This window comes from Balaenoptera acutorostrata, chromosome 7 (assembly GCF_949987535.1).
Source record: "Balaenoptera acutorostrata chromosome 7, mBalAcu1.1, whole genome shotgun sequence".
NCBI lineage: Eukaryota > Metazoa > Chordata > Mammalia > Artiodactyla > Balaenopteridae > Balaenoptera > Balaenoptera acutorostrata.
In genome coordinates, this window is record NC_080070.1 from 31,844,012 (window position 1) to 31,856,634 (window position 12,623).

The following is a 12,623-nucleotide window of genomic DNA, read 5'->3' on the forward strand; positions in this document are numbered from 1 at the left end:
GATTAATACAAGAAGGGGATATAATGTTTGTAAACATATATGTACCTAATATAGGAGCACTTAAATATATAAAGCAAATATTAACAGACATAAAGGGAAAAATTGATAATAATACAAACATAGTAGGGAAATTTTACACCCCACTTACATCAATGAACAGATCATCCAGACAGAAAATCAGTAAGGAAAGAGTGGCCTTAAATGACACATTTGAGCAGCTGGACTTAATAGGTATCTACAGGACATTCCATCCTATAGCACAGCTGTCCCCAAACTTTTTGGCAACAGGGACCGTTTTCGTGGAAGACAATTTTTTCCATGGATGGGGGGGTGGGGGGAGATGGTCAGGTGGTAATGCAAGCAATGGGAGTGATGCGAGTGGCAGATGAAGCTTTGCTTGCTTGCCCACTGCTCACCTCCTGCTGTGCGCCCTGGTTCTTAACAGGCCATGGACTGGTACTGATCCATGGCCCGGGGGTCGGGGACCCCTGCTATAGCAGAATACACATTCTTTTCCTTTTTCAAGTGCCCATGGAACATTTTCCAGGAAGATCACACGCTAGATCACAAAACAAGTCTCAATAAATTTAAGAGGATGGAAATTATATCAAGCATCTTTACCGACCACAACAGTGCAGAAATCAATTACAGGAAGAAAAACGGAAAAAATATAAACACATAGAGACTATAAAACAAGCTACTAAAAAATCAATGGGTTAACAAAGAAATCAGAAAATACCTTGTGACAAATGAAAATAAAAACACAACTCTCCAAAATCTATGGAAGGCAGCAAAGGCAGTTCTATGAAGGAAGTTTATAGTGATACAGATCTACCTCAGGAAGCAAGAAAAATCTCAAATAAAGAACCTAGTCTACCATCTAAAGGAATTAGAAAAAGAATAAAAAGCCCAAAGTCAGCAGAAGGAAGGAAATAATAAAGATTAGAGAGGAGACAAATAACATAGAGACCAGAAAAACAATAGGAAAAAAAATCAGTGAAACCAAGGGCTGATTTTTTGAAAATATAAACTAAATTTATATGCTTTTAGCCAGGTTCATTAAGAAAAATAAGAGAGTGGACCCAAATAAACAAAATAAGAAATGAAAGAGGAGAAATTACAACTGACATCACAGAAACACAATAAGAGAATACTATGAACACGTATATGCAAACAAATTAGACAGCCTTAGAAGAACTTGATAAATACCTAGAAATATACTATTTTCCAAGACTGAATCAGGATGAAATATATAATCTGAACAGACCAATTATTAGTATTGAAATCAAATCAATAAATCGAAAAGCTACCAACAAACAGAAGTCAAGGATTGGATGGCTTCACAGGGGAATTGTACCAAGCACATAAAGAAGAGTTAATACCTATCCTTCCCAAACTATTGCAAAAAATTGAAGAGGAGGGAAAAAAGAAATAATTGTGTCATATTAAAAATCATAATGTCTTGCTCTTGGTGGCATATAAAATAGTGGTGAATCATAGATTCAGTGAAATACTACCTTCAAAGTAAATGTCACAGTAAAGGACAGCCACATACTTAAAAACATGATGTAATGTTATGAATTTTGCAATTAGAATATGCCTAATTTATTAAGTAGTAACTGCTTAGTTTATATGTAAAGCTACTCTTGATATGTCTGATCCTGTATCCTTTTAGTGCTGTACTCAAATCATGTCAAAAGGGGCAATTTATTTCAAGTGTATTTCATATAGTTAGTATTGTTTTATATAATCTGCTTACCCAAGTAAAATCATTTGTCTCTTTATATTACTCAGAAGTCTCTATTAATAGGCCACAGACTTAAATAGGTGAATTAGAACACAAAATATTTATTTTATATGGGAGTGATACTTCAAATGTGTGTGAGGGGAGACTGGAGTCTAGAAATTCTTTATTTTGCTTCTGATCCAGAAGTCCATTTGAGCTTGGCTAGACAAAACATCTACTTCAATTAAATTTTAATTGAACCCTGTTTACCCTGCAAACAGTAAAACATTTGATTCTACGGAGTTTTATTCTTTCTATGTTGTTCATTATCCTGGCCCAGTGTCCACAGAAAGTGAAATCATCCCTAGGCTACTTCTGCTTCTTCTTCGGAAAAAATAAGAGGCCTACTGGAGTTGTAAATGTTGGGGCAGGGAAAATGAACACAGGTAAGTAGTCTTAGGTGCAAACTGGTGTTGGCACTACATGTGGTAAAGCACCTGTTTTGACACGAGGAAGAATATTAAAAAGGCCCTCCTTTTTCAACTATTTTCAGATTGTTGCCTAGGAAATCCTGACTGATTTCAATCTGACTGATTTCAATCTCCCTGCAGGAACCTGAATCTGACATTAGGAACTCAAAACAGTAGGAAATTGGTCCTGCTTTACAGTCAATTTTAGGAATCATTAACTACATAAAGTTCAAATGCACCTAGAAGGTGAGATTTAATTGTTCAAAAATGGAGTCTGATGGTCAATAATTATCTAAGGCTGATAAGCTGGTATACTGTGTTGGATAAACAGATTAATAGAAAAAGGTTTCAAGTCTAAGAGGCAATCCCAGATGTCATACAAAAGTAGTGCTCTATGAATTAGGGTGTCTTTCTCAAAAGTCTAAATTGTCTACAAGGCTTCCTGTTATAGGTAAATGTTTTCTTAGATCATTGCTTATAGCAAGGACAATCACTGCTTTGAGAGCATCCATACATAAGACAATGTTTGGAATATGTGTTTACTCTTGTATAACTCCAGAAGATACCAGTGACTTCTTCCACTCTCCCATCCTGTAGAATGTCTCGCTGCTTATGACTGGGTTTCTGGGTATCTTTCCTACACCCAAGCTGAAGGTATAGCCCTGTTCCTGTCCTTCATCAACTTTATTTTATGCAAAAATCCTAGAATGACTCAGGTGTCTGTCATTCCCATTGGCTTCCTTTTCACTTCAGAAGCATATACCTCCTTGTCTCCTAGCATCCAACATCCTTCCCATTCCTGCTGTGTTCTCAGTGCTAGCTTAGCATTGAGCCAGATTCAACAAATAATTTCTGGAATATGATCTCATCTTTTTGGTTTCTTCTCAGAGACTAATATTTATGTTCTGTCATTGTTTCAGCTACCACTGCACTTGAGGATTTTTTTTTCTTTTTTTGCATTCTGTGTTGCTTATATTGTATGGAAAAGTTAATTTCAAATCGACATTAAACTAAGCTGAATACAAAGTCTTAGTAAAGGAGGCCCCGGTGTTCTCATTTACAAAAACATGGCCACTGATCTTTGCACCTAAAATTTCAGGAAGGGAACTTCAAACAGCTTCATGTTTGCATGCTTCAGCACGAGACCATAGGAAAAGACTCTGACATCCACCATCAGATGTTCTTCAGTCACTTTAATATCAAATCTCTTCAAGAGATCATTCTTTAGCAAAAAATTACTTCCACAAATTCTCTATCCTCTGGCTTTGGCTTAGGTTTTACATTTTCAGCATCATCTCCATTAACAGTTATTGCCACAATGTATGTGGTACTGCTGACAAACTTGGATCCATACTTACAGCTAAAGAACATTCAGTAACGTCACCTTCATTGCCAGTTTCTTCCTCAAGCTCCCAAAGAGCAGCTGCTTCTGGGCTTTCATTACTGACTGTGAGACCTGTGGGGAATTCTAGGCTGTAGCTCCCCATTGGCGGTCACAACTGTTTCACTGGAACGATACATTCATAATAAAGAGTTCTTTGCAGCACTGGGATAACTACCACACCATCAGCTGACTATCCTTCCCAGTTATGTGTTTCAAAGTTTCCCAAGTTCTAGTTTTCCCAGTAGGATCCATGTACATTGTTTCTTCAAGCTCGACTGATTTTCCTTTTGAAATTAACTCCTTTGAAATAATAGACTGGTATTTTGAGAAAAATTTGATAGTTCTTGGTTTTCCATAGCTAATCTAATTAGTCTTTTCAGTCCTCAGGCAAGAAGTTCATGTCCAAGGTGTAGGATGAAGAGAAGAGTATTCCTTTGGGAAGGGGTTGAAAAAAGAAAGGGCCATTCTGAGGTCGCAGTCTCAGGAAATGCCAGTGGTACCCAGTCCTGCTGAAGATGCTAGTGACTTCTTCCATCCTCTCAACTTGTAGAATGCCTCTCTGCTTATGATTGCATTTCTGGGTACCTTTCTGGAACTGTAAGATAATAATTTGTATTGTTCTAAGTCACTGAGTTTGTGGTCGTTGGTCAGAGCAACAACAGAAAACTAATACAGATGGGAAAGGACATTCTAAGAAGAGGAATCTGAAAAATGCATAGACTTGAGGCATAACCTATTCAGAGAATGACAGGAGGTTTGGAGTGTTTTGAGTCCACAGTCTGGTAGAAGAAGGGCTGGGAAAGAGATTCATTTCAATTGAGACAGGTAATGTTACTGAAAGCCAGACAAAGGTCTTCTGTATTTTTAAAGCAGGTTTCTATAATATTTTATAAAACAATCCTGGAGGTAATGAGCTGGAAACACCAGAGGTATAAGACCAAGAGGATTTTTATATTGCATACGATTTTAGTATATATTCTAGCCATATTAGCCCTTCACAAATGCTTAAATTAGATAAATGAAAGAGGATAGGTTTAGTTAAATCTAGTAAAGCTCTCTAACATGCTTTTTTCTTTACTCATAATGATTCTTCATGTCCATTTCTTTCACATAAGAATGAGCATGAGAAATCATTATAATAAAAGCAGCAGTGTACTGTAATTTCTCCTAGGGAGCTTACCATACGGTACTTGTCTCTATTATTTAATTTAACTTGATCTGCTAAAAATCAGGCTTGGAAGGGCTCATATGTCATTCTCATTAAAGTGTCATATTCTTTAAAGAATCTAATACCAAGGAGACATACATCCCTTTGATAAGAAACATTTTTATGCTCTAACACTAAGAAGTAAAAACTCAACAAATGCACAAGGAACTAAATTAAATGCATTTAAAAGTAGTATTACAGATCATTTTTGCCTTGAATGGTCTTTGCTTTAATAATTCATTTGTCTGGGGAAAATGCAACTGATTTCAGATGAATGCAATTAGATATGTAATTCTCCTACCTATAATTATAAACAACTAAAAAGTAACTCTCAATCCCAAAGAATATGAAAGTAAAGAGTATAGATGCTCGTCAACACTAATAATAAAATGCAAATTAACACAATTTTGAGATATTATTTTATTCTGACTAAAAAGTTAAAATTTTTAAAAGTCTCTAATTTAAGAAATAGTGCAGTGAAATTAGTATACATATTCCTTACAAGAAGGATTTACAACCTGTACAGCATTTTTGTAAAACAAAATGCAATTATGCAGCAAGATTCATAAGATGTTCCTTCTAATTGATACAGTTATTAACTTATTCATGTAATATTAATAATTCAATAAATTATCATTATTCTTTTTTCCATTTTTGAAGAAATAATCAATAGAAATAAAAAATATACTATCACAAAGATGTCACTCTATAGTAAATATTAAATAAAATTTAAACATTAGAAATAATCTAACAAAGTGTTAAATCATCATACACCAACACTATATGAGATATTATGCATACATTAAACATAATAATTAACAGGAACATATAGAAAAATAAAAGTGCTTTAGTGTAGGTAAATTGAAAATATCAGAATACTGTGAACACTATGATAACAAAACTGGGTTTATATGTAGATTCTGGTATGCCAAAATGAAATGGAATCAATGTGGTTGAATTGTTTTATATTTTCTTTTACATTTTTAGGAAGAAGATTTTTTTTAAGTTATGAAATTTTATTTATAACTAAAGGAGTAAATATCTTTACAGACATGGGAAATTCAGATTTATCTTAAAAATTCTGGTTTGAAAGATGAAGAAAATTGAGACAAAAGTTGCATCTTTAATTATTTAAATATTTTTATTTTATTTTATTTTATTTTTTTTTTTAGATTTAGTGTTCAATGTAGGAGTAGCTATATTGAAACCATATCCTGAAATGTTTTCACATAAAATAAAAGACTACTCCTGCTTTTAGGTGTAGCATTATCCTAGTCCTATAACCTGCTTCATGACTTCCAGAGATTTCTTCTTCCTTCCGTTAATCTTGTGTATTTAATTCATACTGCTGAAGTCTATAAGATATCCCCTGGAGAGATATAAGTATCCCTAGAGTAGCCAACATGGTGGTTGGGGACACAGAAAAATGTGTGTTATCTGAAAATATTTAATCTGAATCTAGCTACTCTAGTTTTCTAAAGATTTGATCTTCATAATTTCTCTTCTTATATGGTTTCTATGTTGCTAATTCCATTTTCTATTCTTAATGACCTGGCTAGAACATTTAGAATATGCTAAAAATATTGTATGGAAAAGAGTCACAATTATGTTATTACTGGTTTTGATATTCATGACGAGTGTTTTACTTTTATTATGATGTGTGCAATCAAATTTTGGTAAAGATTTTTACCATATTTGGGCATTTTTCTTATAGTCCAATTTTACTTAAATTTTTATTTGAAATATTTGTTCAAATTCATTAAATTTTATTCATGTACTTAACTTTGTGTTTATAACATATCTGATTAATTTGTATAAATTAGATCACTGGAATAAAAAAATGTGCATTTTTGGAATAAACCTTAGTTGATCATGGTAAATTATTTTATCTAAACATTATTGACTTCAGTTTGCTATTACTTTAATCATTCTTTGTATTTAAATTTATAACTAAAACTTCTCTGTACATTTTAGGTATGATGTTTGTCAAGCTGTGATGTTACTCTAATAATGGCTTGATAATTTTTTGTGAGCTATAAACATTTCTATAGCACTGAATATTTCCGTTCTATGAAACTTAATTAAAACTTCTCCCAAATCACATGGGCCTGGTACATTATTTACTAATGGATATTTTCAGAAGTTTCTCTTATAGGGAATATGGTTATTATTGTATGTCTAGGTGTTCTACATCTTTTTGCATCAACTTTAGTCATTTATTGAACTTTATCCATTTTCTCTAAATTTCCAAGTGTTAACTATGATTCTTTTAGTCTTTGTTCTGTTGTGATTACATATTCTTTCTCCTCTCAGCCTATTTTGGTTTAATTACTTTTTCTTTACTCACTTACTAGTTATTTGTCTATTTTATTTATCTATAGATAACACTACTTTAATTTGGCTTTAAGCCTTTTTTTAAAGTTCCATTAAGTTTACTATTTAGCTTAACTCATTGCATCCTCCTAGTCTTATATTTCATATTATTAAGCTTAATTTGTTTGCATCTTTTTTTAATAAGAAAAAATAAACTTAGATTCACTTACATTCCATGGATTATGTAAGAAACTTCATTCTTTCTTTAATTTCTAGAATTTTGCTAATTTCAAGTTTACTTTCTTCCTTGACCCAGGTGTTCATTAAAAGACTGCTCCTTCTCAGGGTCTGCATACTCACCCCTTCCTCTCCTTCAAGTCTTTTCTCAATTGTCACTTCCTAGTGAAGCTTTGCCTGACCACATATCCCTTCCACCCTGTATTTCATAACCTTTTCTCTGCTTTTTCTCCATAACACTTATCATTAGTCAAAATATTATATATTTTAATTATTTTTAATGGTCTATTTTCCCCTACTAACAGATACTAAGCTTCAAGAGGGCAGATGTATTTCCTAAGTTTTTTTCTTGCTCTATCCCTAGATTGCAAAACACTTCCTTGCTCAAAGTAAACACATAAAATACATTTCTGAGTTAAAGAGTGAATTATGAATTTTCAGATGGCAAAGGGCTTTTGTTTATTTGCATGCTGTTGATCTTCTTACTTCCCGATTACTGCTAAATGGAACTCGATATTTGAATCATCACTGCTGACTGTGAGAATATGCAGAAGAGACCATGTAGAACTCAGTTCTCAAGTCTTTGAGAAAAGTTTGCAGCATGGGATGCTATTATTTGTAATGTTTTGAGAAAGTGGGGGTGAAACTGGATGCAAACTCAGTGACTTGGAAACAATTTTGACTCTATAATGGAGCCCACGCTGAAGACTTCATGTCCCGTGACTTGCCAGATCAATAAGTTAGGAGACAGTCTATCATTACCTACTTGCACACAGTACTGGAATAATCAATTTATTTCATTGACTCCACCAATACATAAGAAGGTTTGCAGTGTTGGGGTAAGGAACATCCATCTCTCCTTAACCTTGAGAATGGAGGCCACCTCAGTACTCTTTATAAGAGATGCCCCCAACCTGTCAAAGGTATTGTGGCAAACCTCCTGTTTTTCACTGTGTATCTTTTTCCCTCTGCCAATCAATCTACCCCTGCTAAATGGACACTCATATACTGACTTTCTTGTGTGTTAAGCAATCTTACATGCTTTCGCTAGCTGCTTAAGGGGTCAGAATAGTTTAAAAGAAAGCCATTCACAAATATTTTCTCCCATTCTGAGGGTTGTCTATTCATCTTGCTCAGTGCTTTGTGATGACCTAGAAGGGTGGGATAGGGAGGTGGGAGAGAGGTTCAAGAGGGAGGGGATATGGTGATATATGTATACATATGTCTGATTCACTTTGTTGTGCAGCAGAAACTAACACAGCATTGTGAAGCAATTATACTCCAATAAAGTTGTATTAAAAAAAAAAGCCAGATGAACATGTAATTGCTGCGTTGATAAAACTAATAGAATAAACAGAAAATAACCTTGTTTATAGAGCTTAAAAATGTCAATTTCTTAATTTTAAAAACATAATTTTGTCATAGAAGGCAAGACTTGCAAAGGCAAATAGAGATAATATTCCACAGAAATAATAAAATATGCAATACAATAAAAGTAACCAATAAAATCATATAAGACAAAGAGAAAAGTTTCTCAAAGTTCAAATATAATAAAAAGAAAAAGATGGTATGGAAGAAGGAAGAGGGAGAGACACACACAGAGAAAGAGAGGGAGAGAGGAGATTGAAAGAGAGAGAGAATGAATTAGGACAGAATCATAACAGTAAGAAAAATGATTCCATCATTTGTAATATATTTAACTGCTTGCTCAATCTTAGAATGCACAAAAACGTTTCAGAATTATTGAAATGAATTCTACCACAAAAATCCTACTAATTATAGTTTAGTACTTGCTGAAAATGTTGTTTGTGTTTAACTTGAGTGCACAAAGTCCGAATACAGTGCTCAAGGTTTACTTGGGTTAGTTTTTTCTCCCACTTCAGGGTGAGGGCGGTTAAGTCACTGATGTAAATTCAGTTTGGTCCATCTGTTTCTGTTTGAATTCCATTTTATGGTACCTTTACCAGAATCGTTCACTATTTTTATTCCTCTCTCTCTCTCCGCCCTCCCCACCTAAAGTGTCAGCATAGTTCAAATAATCAGACCCATACCATAATGTACACACATAGAACTGACACAACATGACCTCCTTTCATTCCTTCTATTCTTTCCACTATGTTCCCATTCATCTCCCTAGAGGTAACCAATCCTCTGGAACTCAGGTTTAGTACTCCTATTTTTCTTTTTAGAGAGGAGACACAACTATTTTCTTACCCCTCCCTTTATTTTTTTAACAAAACATTTTCTAGATATTTTCTGATACATTTTCTGCTTAAAATATGTCACATATAAATATGCTATATTAGCTCAAAAAAGATGTTTCTTATTTTTACAGCTGCACAGTACACCATATGTCTACACACATATATCACTAATAAAACGAATTGCCTATGTTTGGACATTGATCTAATTTCCCGCAGCTTTTAAATTACAAATAATGCTGCAACGTAATAAGGGTATATTTTCTGGTTAAATTTGTGGAAGTGAGGTTACTGGGTCAAAAGGTAACATGTAGATTTGTTGGCTATTACTTGATTCTCTCCCTTAGGCTTGTGCAAATTGGCATCCCTCAGCAATTTATGGGAGTGTCTTTTTCTACACAGCCCCACCACAGAGTAAACTGTAATCTCTCTCTCTCTCTCTCTTTCATCATCTATCCATCCATATAATCTATCTAAAGTTTGCCAGTCTTCTAAGTGAAAAATATTATCACAATTTATTTATATACTTTTCCCTTATTAGAAGTGAAGTTGAAAAACTTTTCATATATTTGAGTCACACTAATGACTAAGAGTGGCTCACTGTGCCTAAACTGTTTGCACAAACAATGTGGTTTGCACTGAACTCCCTTCTTTCCTTCTAGGTGTTTGGAGTTTTGATACATTCCTGGCAGAGGGTGCCTGTGTGACCAGCCCTCACAGAAATCCTGGACATTAGGTCACAATGAGCTTCTCTGGTAGATATTTCACATGTATTGTCAAGATTTGTTGCTGAGGGAATTAAGGATAGCTTGTGTGACTCTACTAGGATAGGACACTTGGAAACTTGCACCTGGTTTCATCTGAACTTTGCCCCATTTGTCTTTTCCCTTTGCTGGTTTTGCTTTCTATCTTCTCACTGTAATAAATCATAACCATGAATATGACTACATGTTGAGTTCTGGGGATACTCCTAGCAAATCATCCAACCAGGGGTTGGTCTTGAAGATCTGACGCATATGGTGATTTATATTGGTGGACTTCCTAATGTATCAACATTGTAATCCTAGAATAAATTCCACTTGATCATGGCATATCAGTTTCTTAATGAGGTATTGTATTCTGTTTGCTAATAACTGTATGACTTTTGAATCAATACTAGTAAGTGATATTTGTATGTAATTTTCATTTTTAACTGTCTTTATCAGGTTTAGGTATAACCGCTATATTTACTTCACAAGAAGTATTAGAAGTTTTTCTTTATTTTCTACGAGCTGGAAAAGTTTGAAAAGCAAACTTTTGGGATGATCTAACCTCTGCTATTTTGATATTTCCTTTGAAGTCATCTGAGCTGGATGATTTCTCTTAAGAAAGTTTCTTGATAAATTTCTCTATTGTTATGTGGAAATTATCCTATTTAGGCTTTTGATCTATACTAGGGTGAATTTTGGCAAATCATATTTCTCTAGGAAATTACCATTTCATTTTTCAATTATATGCAGAGAGACTGTAAGATTTTTTTAAAAAATGTATTCCATTTTAATGACTAATTCTCCTCTGTCCTTTCTTATTTTTATTATGTATGCTTTCTTTTTTCCCTTAAGTTATCTAGTGATTGGCCTTTTTATGTGAATTTTACCAAAAAACATAATTTTCAGTTAGTAATTATATATTAGCTGTCTCCCAGTCTCTACTTTGTTGATTTTTGCTTTTGTCTTCATTCTTTACTGTCTTCTTCTTTCTTTTGTTTCACTTGCTTTTCTTTTTCCATCTTTTTTGAGCTGGGAATTTCATTCATTTACATTTTTAATTTTTTTGACAAAAATGTTTTATGGCAATAAAATTTTGTCTGGTCACTTCCTTAAAATGTCTGTATATTCTGACATAGAATACCTCCATTATCATTAATTTTTAGAAAAATCATTAATTTGAGATTGTGTTTTACCTTTCATCCAAGAGTTTAAAACAGAAATTGAAAGGTTATAAGAATGATGAAGATAAACATTACATACAATTATAATATATTACAAATATCAAATAGCCCACTTGTTTAAAATCTCTAGATTAACCATAAATAGCTGCAATAGTTGTACAGTATAACAGCTGTAAATAGCCTTAACTTTTCACTAGAAAACTTCATAAAACTGAATATGAAACAGACAGAGCGTCTTGACTTTCCTATTTCTATCAGATGGAGGCCAAAGAACTTCAGTAGTTCAGGCTCTGCTGAGACAAATTAGAAAAGAAACATAAAATAGAGTTATTTGCATAGAGTACATTGCCCAGGGATGCAACAAATTGGTCTTTCTAAAAATGATAAGGCAATGGAGACAGCTAAGAGCTTGTTAGCGATTCCTATAGGTCTCAAGGGGTTCAAACCAGAAACAGAACAGAACATTGTTCAGTATACTTTCACAGCGATTCAAAAGTTTTTGCAAAACTCACTCTGGAAATCTTCAGGGCAAATCATACTTCACTACTGTTTTCTGGCAACTTTCTATATTCTCAGAATAACCCTCAAAGCCATTTTGGGTTGGTCCTAATGGCCCATGAATCTGGCAACACTGTTGGGAGTCATGCCACTCTGACAGCTGAACCTGATTGGAGCCATGTCTCTGGACAAGAGAGTCCATCAGTTTTATTTATGGTAGGCAGATTCCCTGTAGTGACATTCGCTGTGAAACTCATTCTGCATATTTTTAGTTCTCCTTTATAGCATAATATGTCTTAGTATCCCTTGTCTTATTTTTCCTTTTTGTTACTTATCTACATGCAAACATCTAGTATTTTTATAACTCCTATCTCTCTATCCCTTATATTTCTCTATTCTCTTCATTTCCCTTACATTTTCTCCCATATCAAGTACTACAAAACTTTTCCCTATGGAGTCCATGTAATTTCCCCTCAGTAATTGGTTAATCTTGTATGCCTTCCTGGTCAAGGCACTGCCTTCTCTCACCTGAATTATTATAACAGTCTCCTAATTGGCCTTTCTGATTTTTGTCCTTCTTCCCCTACAATCTACTTGTAACAAGGCAGCTGGTGTGATAATAAATAAATAAACAGTGTCTTTCATTTGTTGAAATGT

At 33.9% G+C, this 12,623-nt stretch overlaps 1 pseudogene; it reads right to left on the reverse strand.

Annotated features, from left to right (window-relative positions):
• Positions 1 to 3,283: 3,283 nt before the first annotated feature.
• Positions 3,284 to 3,936, reverse strand: LOC103021140 (ADP-sugar pyrophosphatase-like; annotated as a pseudogene).
• Between the last annotated feature and the right edge of the window lie 8,687 nt (positions 3,937 to 12,623).